This window comes from Canis lupus, chromosome 24 (assembly GCF_011100685.1).
Source record: "Canis lupus familiaris isolate Mischka breed German Shepherd chromosome 24, alternate assembly UU_Cfam_GSD_1.0, whole genome shotgun sequence".
Taxonomy (NCBI): Eukaryota; Metazoa; Chordata; class Mammalia; order Carnivora; family Canidae; genus Canis; species Canis lupus.
The window spans coordinates 28,958,069-28,968,245 of NC_049245.1; the positions used below are offsets into that span (position 1 = coordinate 28,958,069).

At 41.7% G+C, this 10,177-nt stretch overlaps 1 long non-coding RNA gene across 1 annotated transcript; it reads left to right on the forward strand.

The window, feature by feature from the left end:
* The first annotated feature begins 2,554 nt into the window (after positions 1–2,554).
* Positions 2,555–9,763, forward strand: LOC111092197. The gene is made up of 2 exons (XR_005377384.1): positions 2,555–2,834; positions 8,887–9,763. It is a non-coding gene; the product is annotated as an uncharacterized LOC111092197 (long non-coding RNA).
* The last annotated feature ends 414 nt before the right edge of the window (positions 9,764–10,177 follow it).

Genomic DNA, 10,177 nt, shown 5'->3' on the forward strand with positions numbered 1-10,177 from the left:
CACAGGCTCAGATGCCTGGTGAGTCACCCCCATGGGTAGCCAGAGAGCAGTGTCCTCAACCAGGGACATTTTTGCTCCCAGGAGCCATGAGGCGGTATCCAGAGCCAGTTTGGGTTAGCATAACTGGGGTGGAGAGAGTGCTCCCAGCATCTAATGGAGACAGGCCCTGGATGCTGCCAACATCCCGCAATACACAGGACGTGCCTCCGTAACAAAGAACTATGCAGCCCCAAACGTCAAATGTGCTGGTGCCTTAGATTCAATTTTTTACGTGAAGGAACTGCGACAATTCTGTCCCTTGAAATCTAAAGAATCCATGAAATGCAATGCGTTTTCACTCCTGCTGTATTCTGAACATGTGAGGGCACTTTGGGGAATGAGAGGTCTGTATCCTCCACAGTTCATTGCTGGGGCCTGGTGCAGAACAGTCACTTAAAACAGTGGATTTGCCTTGTAATTGAAGTTGGATTTTAGCCTATAGTTTAAATATTATAGACAGGGGCACTTGGGTGGCTCAGTCGTTGAGCGTCTGCCTTTAGCTCAGGGTGTGATCCCAGGGTCCTGGGATTGAGTCCCACATCAGACTCCCTGCAAAGGAGCCTGCTTCTCCCTCTGCCTGTGTCTCTTCCTCTCTCTGTGTCTCTCTCATGAATCAATCAATCAATCAATCAATCAATCTTGTAGACAAAGGCACCTTCAGAAATCACTCAAATTAGGAACACTACTTTTGGGATCCCTGGGTGGCGCAGCGGTTTGGCGCCTGCCTTTGGCCCAGGGCGCGATCCTGGAGACCCGGGATCGAATCCCACGTCGGGCTCCCGGTGCATGGAGCCTGCTTCTCCCTCTGCCTATGTCTCTGCCTCTCTCTCTCTCTCTCTCTCTGTGACTATCATAAATAAATAAAAATTTAAAAAAAAATAAAATATTTAAAAAAAGGAACACTACTTTTTACACGTGATACACATGGTTTGGGGTATGGACAAAAGGCTAGGCTTGTGTTGGCTTTCATGTCTAAAGCTATAAGGTTTAGCTTATAGCATGGATGGATGCATAGCTCAGAATATTGAGAATATTTCACAGGATGAGCTACACTAGGAAATGTGGGACTTTCTGACGTACTAGGCACTAAATGGAAGGGCTAGGGAGATTTCTGTATGAACTACCATTTGTCCATTTCCCATTTGTTAGGTGGAGCGGTAACAGTAGCCACTACACAAGGAGCTGTCTGGTTGAGTTGGCGCAAGCTACAAGTGGATGCTTTGTATTCTTCAAGCTGCTATTTCTAGTTCTGTATGCTGATAGTAATAGTAATACCTCTTAAAGCCAGACAGGGGTCCCTCAGATCCAGTGTGATCTGAAGCAGAAATGTTTTCCCTATAGCACAGAGTTAGAACTCCAGCACCCATATTCTGGGGCATCCCCACAGCTCTTCAGAAAGATGCTGGGAAAATGAGCCAAGACTAAATTTCTCACATCCAGAAGGAAAAGACTCTTGCATTAAGAGAAAAAGAAAGACCTTCTGTGAGATTTGGGGGTCTGCAACATACTCTAAAAAGAAACGAGGCAGATGAGATTCATAGATTCAAAGAAGGAAGACAAGGGGCACCTGGGGTGGCTCAGTCAGTGAAGCATCTGCCTTCAGCTTAGGTCATGATCCCAGGGTCCCGGGATCGAGCCCTGCTCATTGGAGAGTTTGCTTCTTCCTCTTTCTTTGCCTCTCCCCTGTTCCCTCTCTCTCTCTCTCTCTCTCTCTCTCTCAAATAAATAAATAAAATTAAAAGAAAGAAAGAAAGAGAGAGAGAAAGAAGAAAGAAAGAAAGAAAGAAAAGAAAAGAAAAGAAAAGAAAAGAAAAGAAAAGAAAAGAAAAGAAAAGAAAGAAAAAAAGAAAGAAAGAAAGAAAGAAAGAAGAAAGAAAGAAAGAAAGAAAGAAAGAAAGAAAGAAAGAAAGAAAGAAAGAAAGAAAGAAAGAAAGAAAGAAAAGATATAGGGGAAGCCCTCCAAGAAGAATTAATCTCAGGGTGGGACTGTAGGTAATGGAACCTGAAGGAATTTTTTTAAACCGATGTATGAGGATCAGGAAACAGGCAGGAGCAAAATTTTTAAACAAAACAGCAGTGAAAACTATGATTAAAATTATATTTAACTATAGTTTACTCCATACCCTTAGGTTTGGGGAACCAGATTAAGTGCTTCACATTTATTATCTCATTTAATGCTAATAATGCTGGGGCTCTATTTGGAGATCCAAGGGGCTCCCCTCATCAGCTAGTCATAACATTGGAGCACAGAGCCAAGCATCTTCACTCCAAAACCCAAGATAGGATCTTTACCCTAAACCTAAGCCTTCCCCTGCCCACAGCCCAGAAAACTCCATGTAAAATCCATTATCTCAGCGTGGTTGCTAGGCTGTCTGCGCAGGAGGAGGAGAAACAGATACCTCCCTGTATCATATTGATAACTAAACATCAGGAAGAAGTGACGAGTATTCTTGAATATTCCAAGCACTCCTAGATGCAGATCTCTGGCTGTCATATACGTACGGGGCTGTGTTCTTCTGCAGCAGCCGATCAGCTGGGAAACATTCAGAGCCAAGCTTTCGTCATTGTGATGTCAGCCTTGCCAATGACATGTGGACTTCCCTCAACTTAGAGATAGCTGGATATGGAGAAAACAAAAGGAAATACAGGGACCAAAAACTACACCTATTTTCTAACGTAATATTTAACCAAAACTAGCCCTCAAAGACTTTCTTTTTATAAAAATTTCCTATACCTTGGGAGAAATCTTCATGAATTCCCCTCTGCCTGTAGGAGGAAGGCACATCATTAGCACGGTAATTTGCCCTTCAATTGTAATAAAGTTTTAAATTGTACCTGTACCTTTCCAGATATGACCTCTGACCTCGAGTTGTCAAGCTGACTGCTCCTCGCTCCCTTCAAGTTGATGGTCATGCCATGTGCTTCCGCGTTCAGAAAATCAAGCCTTAGGTCAAATTCCATACCTCTGTGCAACTCTATAGAAAATTACCTTTCTCAATAACCAGGGAATTAATGTTTTAACTCTTAAATGACTGCTACTTCCTATCAGATGTGGAACAGGAATGAGTGTTTTCAACACTTGCCTGGATCTTATATAATGAAGTGTATTCTTTCTTACTGTAGCAGGGTATTAAAATAGATGATATAATATGTAATCTGTGATATATTAAAGCATATGTTATAATATCTTGTATTATTAAAATTATATTAGTTATAAAGTGATTTTTTAAAAGATTGCTAGGTTTTAGGAAAGGGGTTGACAAAGTATGTTCTACAAGCCAAAGCCAATCCGCCAACTTGTTTTTGTAAATAAGTTTTAATGGGACACAGCCACACTCATCATTTACATATCGTCAGTGGCTGCTTTTGCATTACAACAACAGAGCTGAGCAGTTGCAAAGGAGGCAGTGGGGTCCACTGAGCCTGAAATATTTATGATCTAACTTTTTTAGAAACATTTGCTACTGCTTGCCTTAAAATAACAGGAGAACTACAATATTGAAACTCGGTTTCCTCCTTATTAAGCAAGAAGACTTGACAGGGTGACAGCTAAAATTAAGATCACTTTCCTGCACTCTGATTGTCTGATCAAGTACAAATTTAGAAGCTATCTTGTGGTGAGTTGTCCAGTAAAATGTTAGGGCTATGTCCTCAAATATCCTAATATCTCTAGTGATGCTTTATGGAACCTTACCTTCTCGAAGGCTTTTGTAGGTGAAATTATACCTTTTAGATTATGACCATTATACACTGCTTGGTGTATACATCCCTCACACCACTAAACTCTAGGCATTAAACCTCTGTTCCCCCTCCAAACACCCTCACCCATGTCATGGCGACCTCTCCTCACTCCCTATGTGAGCCATAAATCCTAATACCCTGAGACGGAGCAGATGTTTCTATTTGCCAACACGCTTGTGTCATCCACAAGCCAGGTTTGGTGTGCTGTTGCACAGGATAGAAACAAACCCAGTGTGTGCAGCATGAACGGGTAGGTCCACTCCATGCCTACACCTTGCCACCCCCAAGGCTTCTCTATGGGCTATGCTGCCATCCTTCCATTTCTTCTCTGTCTTGATGGCCTGTGCCTCTGGTCTTTCTTAGAGCTGACACTAATGCATAACTAGATCCTGGCCATTTGGTATCTGGACTGACTGCATGCCCCCTGATTGACCTTGATGATCTTACCTCTGGGATTATCCCTACGGAAGACTTCCAGCATGGCCTCATCTGACCCAGCCCGTCTCCCTTATGGTTCTGGCTCCAGTGGGCATGGGGTGAGCAATGCAGAGGTGCTGAGAGGCCAGAGGGTGTCCAGGGCAGCTAAGTAGAGGCAGGCCTCCATATACATAGGAAAATAGCTTTGCCAACAGGACAGAGCCTCAACTTGGAAATATGGAAGTTACAACCTTTTGGCAAACAAAATATAATCTGTTGAAGTCACCGCCTCACTCCTGACTTCAGAAAGGCTAGAGCATATGTGTTTGAAAGACACAATCAGGAAAGCTTATTATGTGGAGTCTCAGTGGGAAGAAGATTGACAAAACAGACCGAGATGGAATTGCTACAAGCCTAAAATGCTAAACCAAAGCATTCCTGAAATTTCTGGTCAGCTAACATGATATGTATTTCATCTTGAAACTTTTAGGTAAAAAGAAAAAAAAAAAAAACACAAAAAATCCCACCCCTTCACTTTAATATTTAATGCAGAAGTATAAGCCTGGTAGTTAGGATAATGAACTTTGAGCCAGACTACCTGGTTCCAAATCCAGGATCCATTTCTCATCACATACAATCTTGGATAATTTGGCTTGACTTCTCTGTGGCTCAGTTTCCTCTTTTGTAAAGCAGAAGTAATAGAAGTGCCCCCATCAGATGATCGTGCAGAGCGCTAGCTGTTATTATCTGGTGTTTACCATATGCTAGACACGGAGCTGGGTAGTCCCACTCACCTAACTTTTCACAAAGGGAAGGACCAAGGTAGGAACTATGAGCATTCCTGTTGTACAAATGTGGAAGCTGAGGCTCAGAGAGTTTGAATAATTTGTCAAGTACAAGACTGAGGAAATGGCAAGATCCGAAAGCAAACTCCAGTCTGCCCAGTCCCCAAGTCAGGTTTTAAATTTAAATATTTCCATTCTCCAGTACCACTCTTTGCATCCTATGGAGCCTTTTTCCTGGAAATTGCCAGCCATGGCCTGAGAGCTAAAAGCTGGTAGAGTCAAGGGCCAAGGTTGGTTTTTATTGAGTTTGCAACCTTCTCTTGAAAGAAGTCAACCACCAATAGCAGGCACACAAATCTGGGAAACTGAGATTTCTTTTTGATTTTTATATTTTTAACGAGGTACTTGTCATTATGTATGTTTTGCTAATCTAGTGTATTTACCTTGTTCATTTGCTATTTCTCCTCCTTTATCTTCTCACTCTTTCCCCTTAGCCATTTTCCATAATGCCCCTTTGCAGAATACCAGCTATTGTTTGATGGTTGTTACATAAAGAAGAAAATCTGCAAAATTATTAACAGAATCTCTAAGAGAAACCTAAGAAAAGACATACTAGATAATATATATAATATAATATATGATATATATGCACACATTCTGTATATACACACTATATTATACATCACACACACACATACACTTTGGAGGAATCTTGTGGTTCAGCCCACAAGTAGGTATGGATACATATTATTTTCTTATTCCTACTTACTGAAAAGTGGATCCCTATCACAAAAATTTTGCTATTAGATGATATTGAAGAGGAACAATTGAATCATTAATTTATCCATATATAAATCTCATTTTGCTTCTGATAGGGAAGGATGAAAGCATGAGTCACAACCTCTATGGATTCACTTGAACCCATTCAACACTTCTGCTTGAGTTTCCCTGAGAGAGCTTCGTTTATTGCTTGGCTCTGTGTTTGGCTCTGTGCTAAATTCTTTACATAGATTAGCAGGTCACATCAACCCTTTGAGCCAGGTATTATTGTCACTCCCATTTTCCAGAGGAGAAAATGAGAAGCTAAGAAAGGCTCTGTAACTTCCCCAAAGCCATGCCGTTCACCTCTGGCAGACTGAAACAGTGACCCCTGGCTTGCTTGATTAACCTGGGAGGTGGTCTTAAGGTCTTAAGCTCCTAGAACAGGGATTCTCTGAAGTGTAAATGTACACTAATTGGAGTCTCATCCTAACCAGGATTAGCATCTCTGTGTGTCCACATACACGTGTGTGTGTGTGTGTGTGTCTGCTATGTAGGAGCACTTTAGGGATCAAGCAACAGCAATAGTGTAAATGTGTGCTCCATTCATCTGGATCCGAACTAGAAAGAAGGAAGAAAAGGAAGCAAGGAGCAAGGGAGTGGGATGTCACATGGTATTCAATATCAGCAGCAGATACAGTGAGTTTTAAGGACATCTTCAGTTGCAGGAGAAAACCCAATGGAGCTAAATAAATAAATAAGCCAGAAGTATAAGACCCTACATTTGGTTAGTTCAAAAGGTTAAGTCACTTCACCAAAGACCCAAGTGCTCTCCATTTTTCTGCTCTGCTACCTTCAACTTACAGCCTTTGTCCTCAGGATGGTTCCTCTCAAGGCCAGGTGGTTTGACAATATAACCCAGCCATGAAAAACATTCTGAGGATGAGGAAGTACCTCGTCTATTCCAATGTGTGCTTCTTAAGGGTTAGGAAGCCTTTCTAGAATCTTCCATCATTTCTCTCATTGTGTCAACAAAAACCCATCACAGACCTACTTGTGCACCAGCCCCTGTGGAGGAGTTTAAACCTCCATGGTTTAAACTGACTCTTTGACGTTTAAACCTCCATGGTTTAAACCGACTCTTTGACGTCGAATCCATCCTGGAGAGTAAAGCACGTGACCCTCCAAGACAAGTGACACATTTGTGTCACACTGTAACATATTTGTGTCCCATGCCAACAAAGGCACTTTCAGCTCAGTGTTGAGAACAAGGACCCAATGCTCAGCCACCTAAAAGCAGAATCTCCTTGAGAAAGGATGTAGGGCTTGGGAGAGCACAGCTCTGTGTGCCTGTGCCATGTTCCCTCAATACTCGGGCTTTTGCACACTTATTCATACATTGGAATTAGCAGGATGATCAATATGGACCAAGTCCCCGACTTCAAAGATTTTATATTCTTGTGGAGGTGGAGCAAGAAATACAAAAAATAATGAATAGACATAATTTATAAGGCAGCACAGTGCTATAAAGAAAAGTGGAAGGAGAAAAGGAGATAGAATAGAACAGAAGTTGTGCATCCTTCCTTCTAATGGGGAAGACCTCTTCATCCCTCCATACTGTCACCCGCCCAGCTAACTTAACTCCTGTTCTTCTTCCAAGTCTTAGCTCATGTATCATGCTCCTTTAGTGTCTGCTGGACTTCTGAATCTCTCCTTTCTCTCTCTCTCTTTTTTAAGATTTTATTTATTCATAAATGAGAGACACAGAGAAAGACAGAGACATAGGCAGAGGGAGAAGCAGGCTCCCTGCGGGGAACCTGATGTGGGGCTCCATCCCAGGATGCCAGGATCATGACCTGAGCTGAAGGCAGACACTGAACCACTGAACGACCCAGGTGCCCCTCTCCTTTCCTTTTTACAAACTTCTGATCATCAGAGTTGTAATTTCATATTGACTTGTGTGATTGTTTTAGTAGCCCTTCTCTAGATCACAAGAACCATAGAGTAGAAAGTATAGCTATTTGTTCAAGATTCTATCTGCAACACTGAACACATTGCTTAGCACAGAGTCGGTACTCAATGCATCCTTTTTGAGTGGTAGAATGAGAAACTGAACATGTGATATTGGCTTTTCGTGGGGTCACAGAAAAGAGACATCTTTCCTGGGGACCACCTGCCACTCCCTAGTACAGCTCATCAAACCCCAGGCTGTCTCCAGCCTGGTTTGCCTGCTCTGGACTACTTTCCTACATTTGTGTGCTTTCTCTGCCAATAAATGATTTTAAGGTGTACAGAGTAGTTATTATTCTTATATCCTATTCATCACCGGATAGCAGAGTATTTTTTTTCCCATGCAGCTGTACAAGGGGAGGGCACAGGGAGCAAAAGAAAAAAAAAATCTTCTCTTTCCCTGGGGATGCATTTTAAAAAGGCTTTAGAAAATAGAATTGATGGGCAAGACTTTGAAACATCCCTGATGATGAAAACTGTATCCACATATTGTTTATTCATATATAGCAGGCCAGCAAAAATAGTATGGCATACAGGGAAAAAAAACATTGATTATATTTATTACTCTTGGATCTCTTTTTTCTCAAGCATAAAAGGCAGAAAAGAAGTTGTATTCCACGTGTCTCGACACTTTTAATAAAAATACTAATGATAGAAAATAAAATTATTCAAGTACTTGCGGGATGTCACTTAATCTTTATAATGCTTTGACACAGATCTTATTATTATACCCGTTTTACAGATGAGAAAACAGAAGCCTGGGGCTGGGAAACAATTTGCCTCAGATCATATGGTCAGTGAGGAATAGGAAGAGGAATAAGCCTGGAGGGTCTGTCTTCAAAGTCTTACTTAAATCCTTAAACTTACTGCCTTAGTTTGGGTTCCCCAGCAGAAGGCAAAGAAAGAGAAAGAGGTTGGGTGCAGGTGGTTTATTTGGGGAACTATTTCTGGAAGCAGGTATGGAGTTGCTGAGAGAACAAGTCAGGAAGAAGGAGATGCCAGCTACAAGGGTACTTTCTGGGGTATCAGGTCCTAATTCCCTGGACGTCTGGGGAGAAGGAGCATTTATCCATTTGCTTCAGTTCCCAGTAGTAAATGATGACTCCTGAGAGCATTAACTCTATTATTCTTTCAGGTTGTGTCTAAAGAGGACTGAACAGGCTCCAGAGGCTTTGACATAATTTTGAGTCAGAAAAGCAGGAAGAAGTCAGCAAGCATTCAGGAGAGGTGCTGGCAGCATGGGTCTCATGAACTGAGCTCCACAACCGTAGCCGAAATCATAGGTGGGCTTAGCGATGTGGTGTTTGGCCACCTGAAACTCTGCTACGCTCACTACAGCTCAAGTTCAATTTCATTTTCCTTTTTTCTTCACCATGACCTTGTGAGTTAGGTGTTAAAGTTTCTACTTTCCAGTGGGAAAAGATCAAGGCCATGAATTGTCAATGACTTGCCAAAGGGCACACAAATGGACAGTGCCCTTCGAGCCTCTGTTTATAGGCAGATCTTTACATTTGGCTTTCTTTCTACTGTTCCATACTCGGTTCGGCCAAGTTTGAACAAGGCTTCATGCACAAGGATGTAAGACACCAGATCAGAGAAAGCCCTGCCATCACCATCAGGACGGTAGAGAAGGGCATGAGACAGGGACATTGAGACTCTACCATAAGACAGTGCTCATTTAAGAAAGAAAGTGCTAGCCAGCCTTCCTCTGAGCTGTAATCCGCCTGGGTAAGCAGGAAGACATCATTTTCCTTAGAAAAGGCAAGATCACAGTCTTATGGATACTTTATTTTTAGAATATAAACATCGATGCTTCATCAGTCCTCAAAGATTTGCTGTGAGTATTGAAGAAGACACCAGTTTTTTCATTTGCTTTTTAATCACTGAATGGCTCCAAAATTATATTTCTATATAGAGACAACAAGAGTCTTTGGGTGAGGGGCATCCTATGCATAATGTTTGTGCATCTTCAGCATCAATTTCTCCCCCAACAAATGTGCAGAAAGAATCAAGCAATCTATGACCCTGTAGGTTTCTGGGTTTTGTCTTCACTCCCTAAACAAGAAAAGAAAAAAAAAAACAAAAAAAAAAAACAAAACAAAAAAACAAGACTTGAGGCAACTCCCTATGTTTCAATCATCCAGGAAGTGATTCTGGGTGATAATAAGAAAGGATAGCTAAGAAGGGGGACGGGGGAAATTACTGGCTCGGTCAAAGCTTGCAAAACGACACCAGTGATTAAAACATCTTATGCTGTCCTTGGGCTGCAGAAGCCGTCACTGACAAAAGATCTCATACACACACACACAAAAGGAAAGAAATTAGCCATTAAGAAATATTTCAGCATAATGCAATTATTACAGCTGTATAATTGAATGGGGAAACCATTGATCTGTAGTAGAAAGGAAATTGCTCTTCTCATTGTG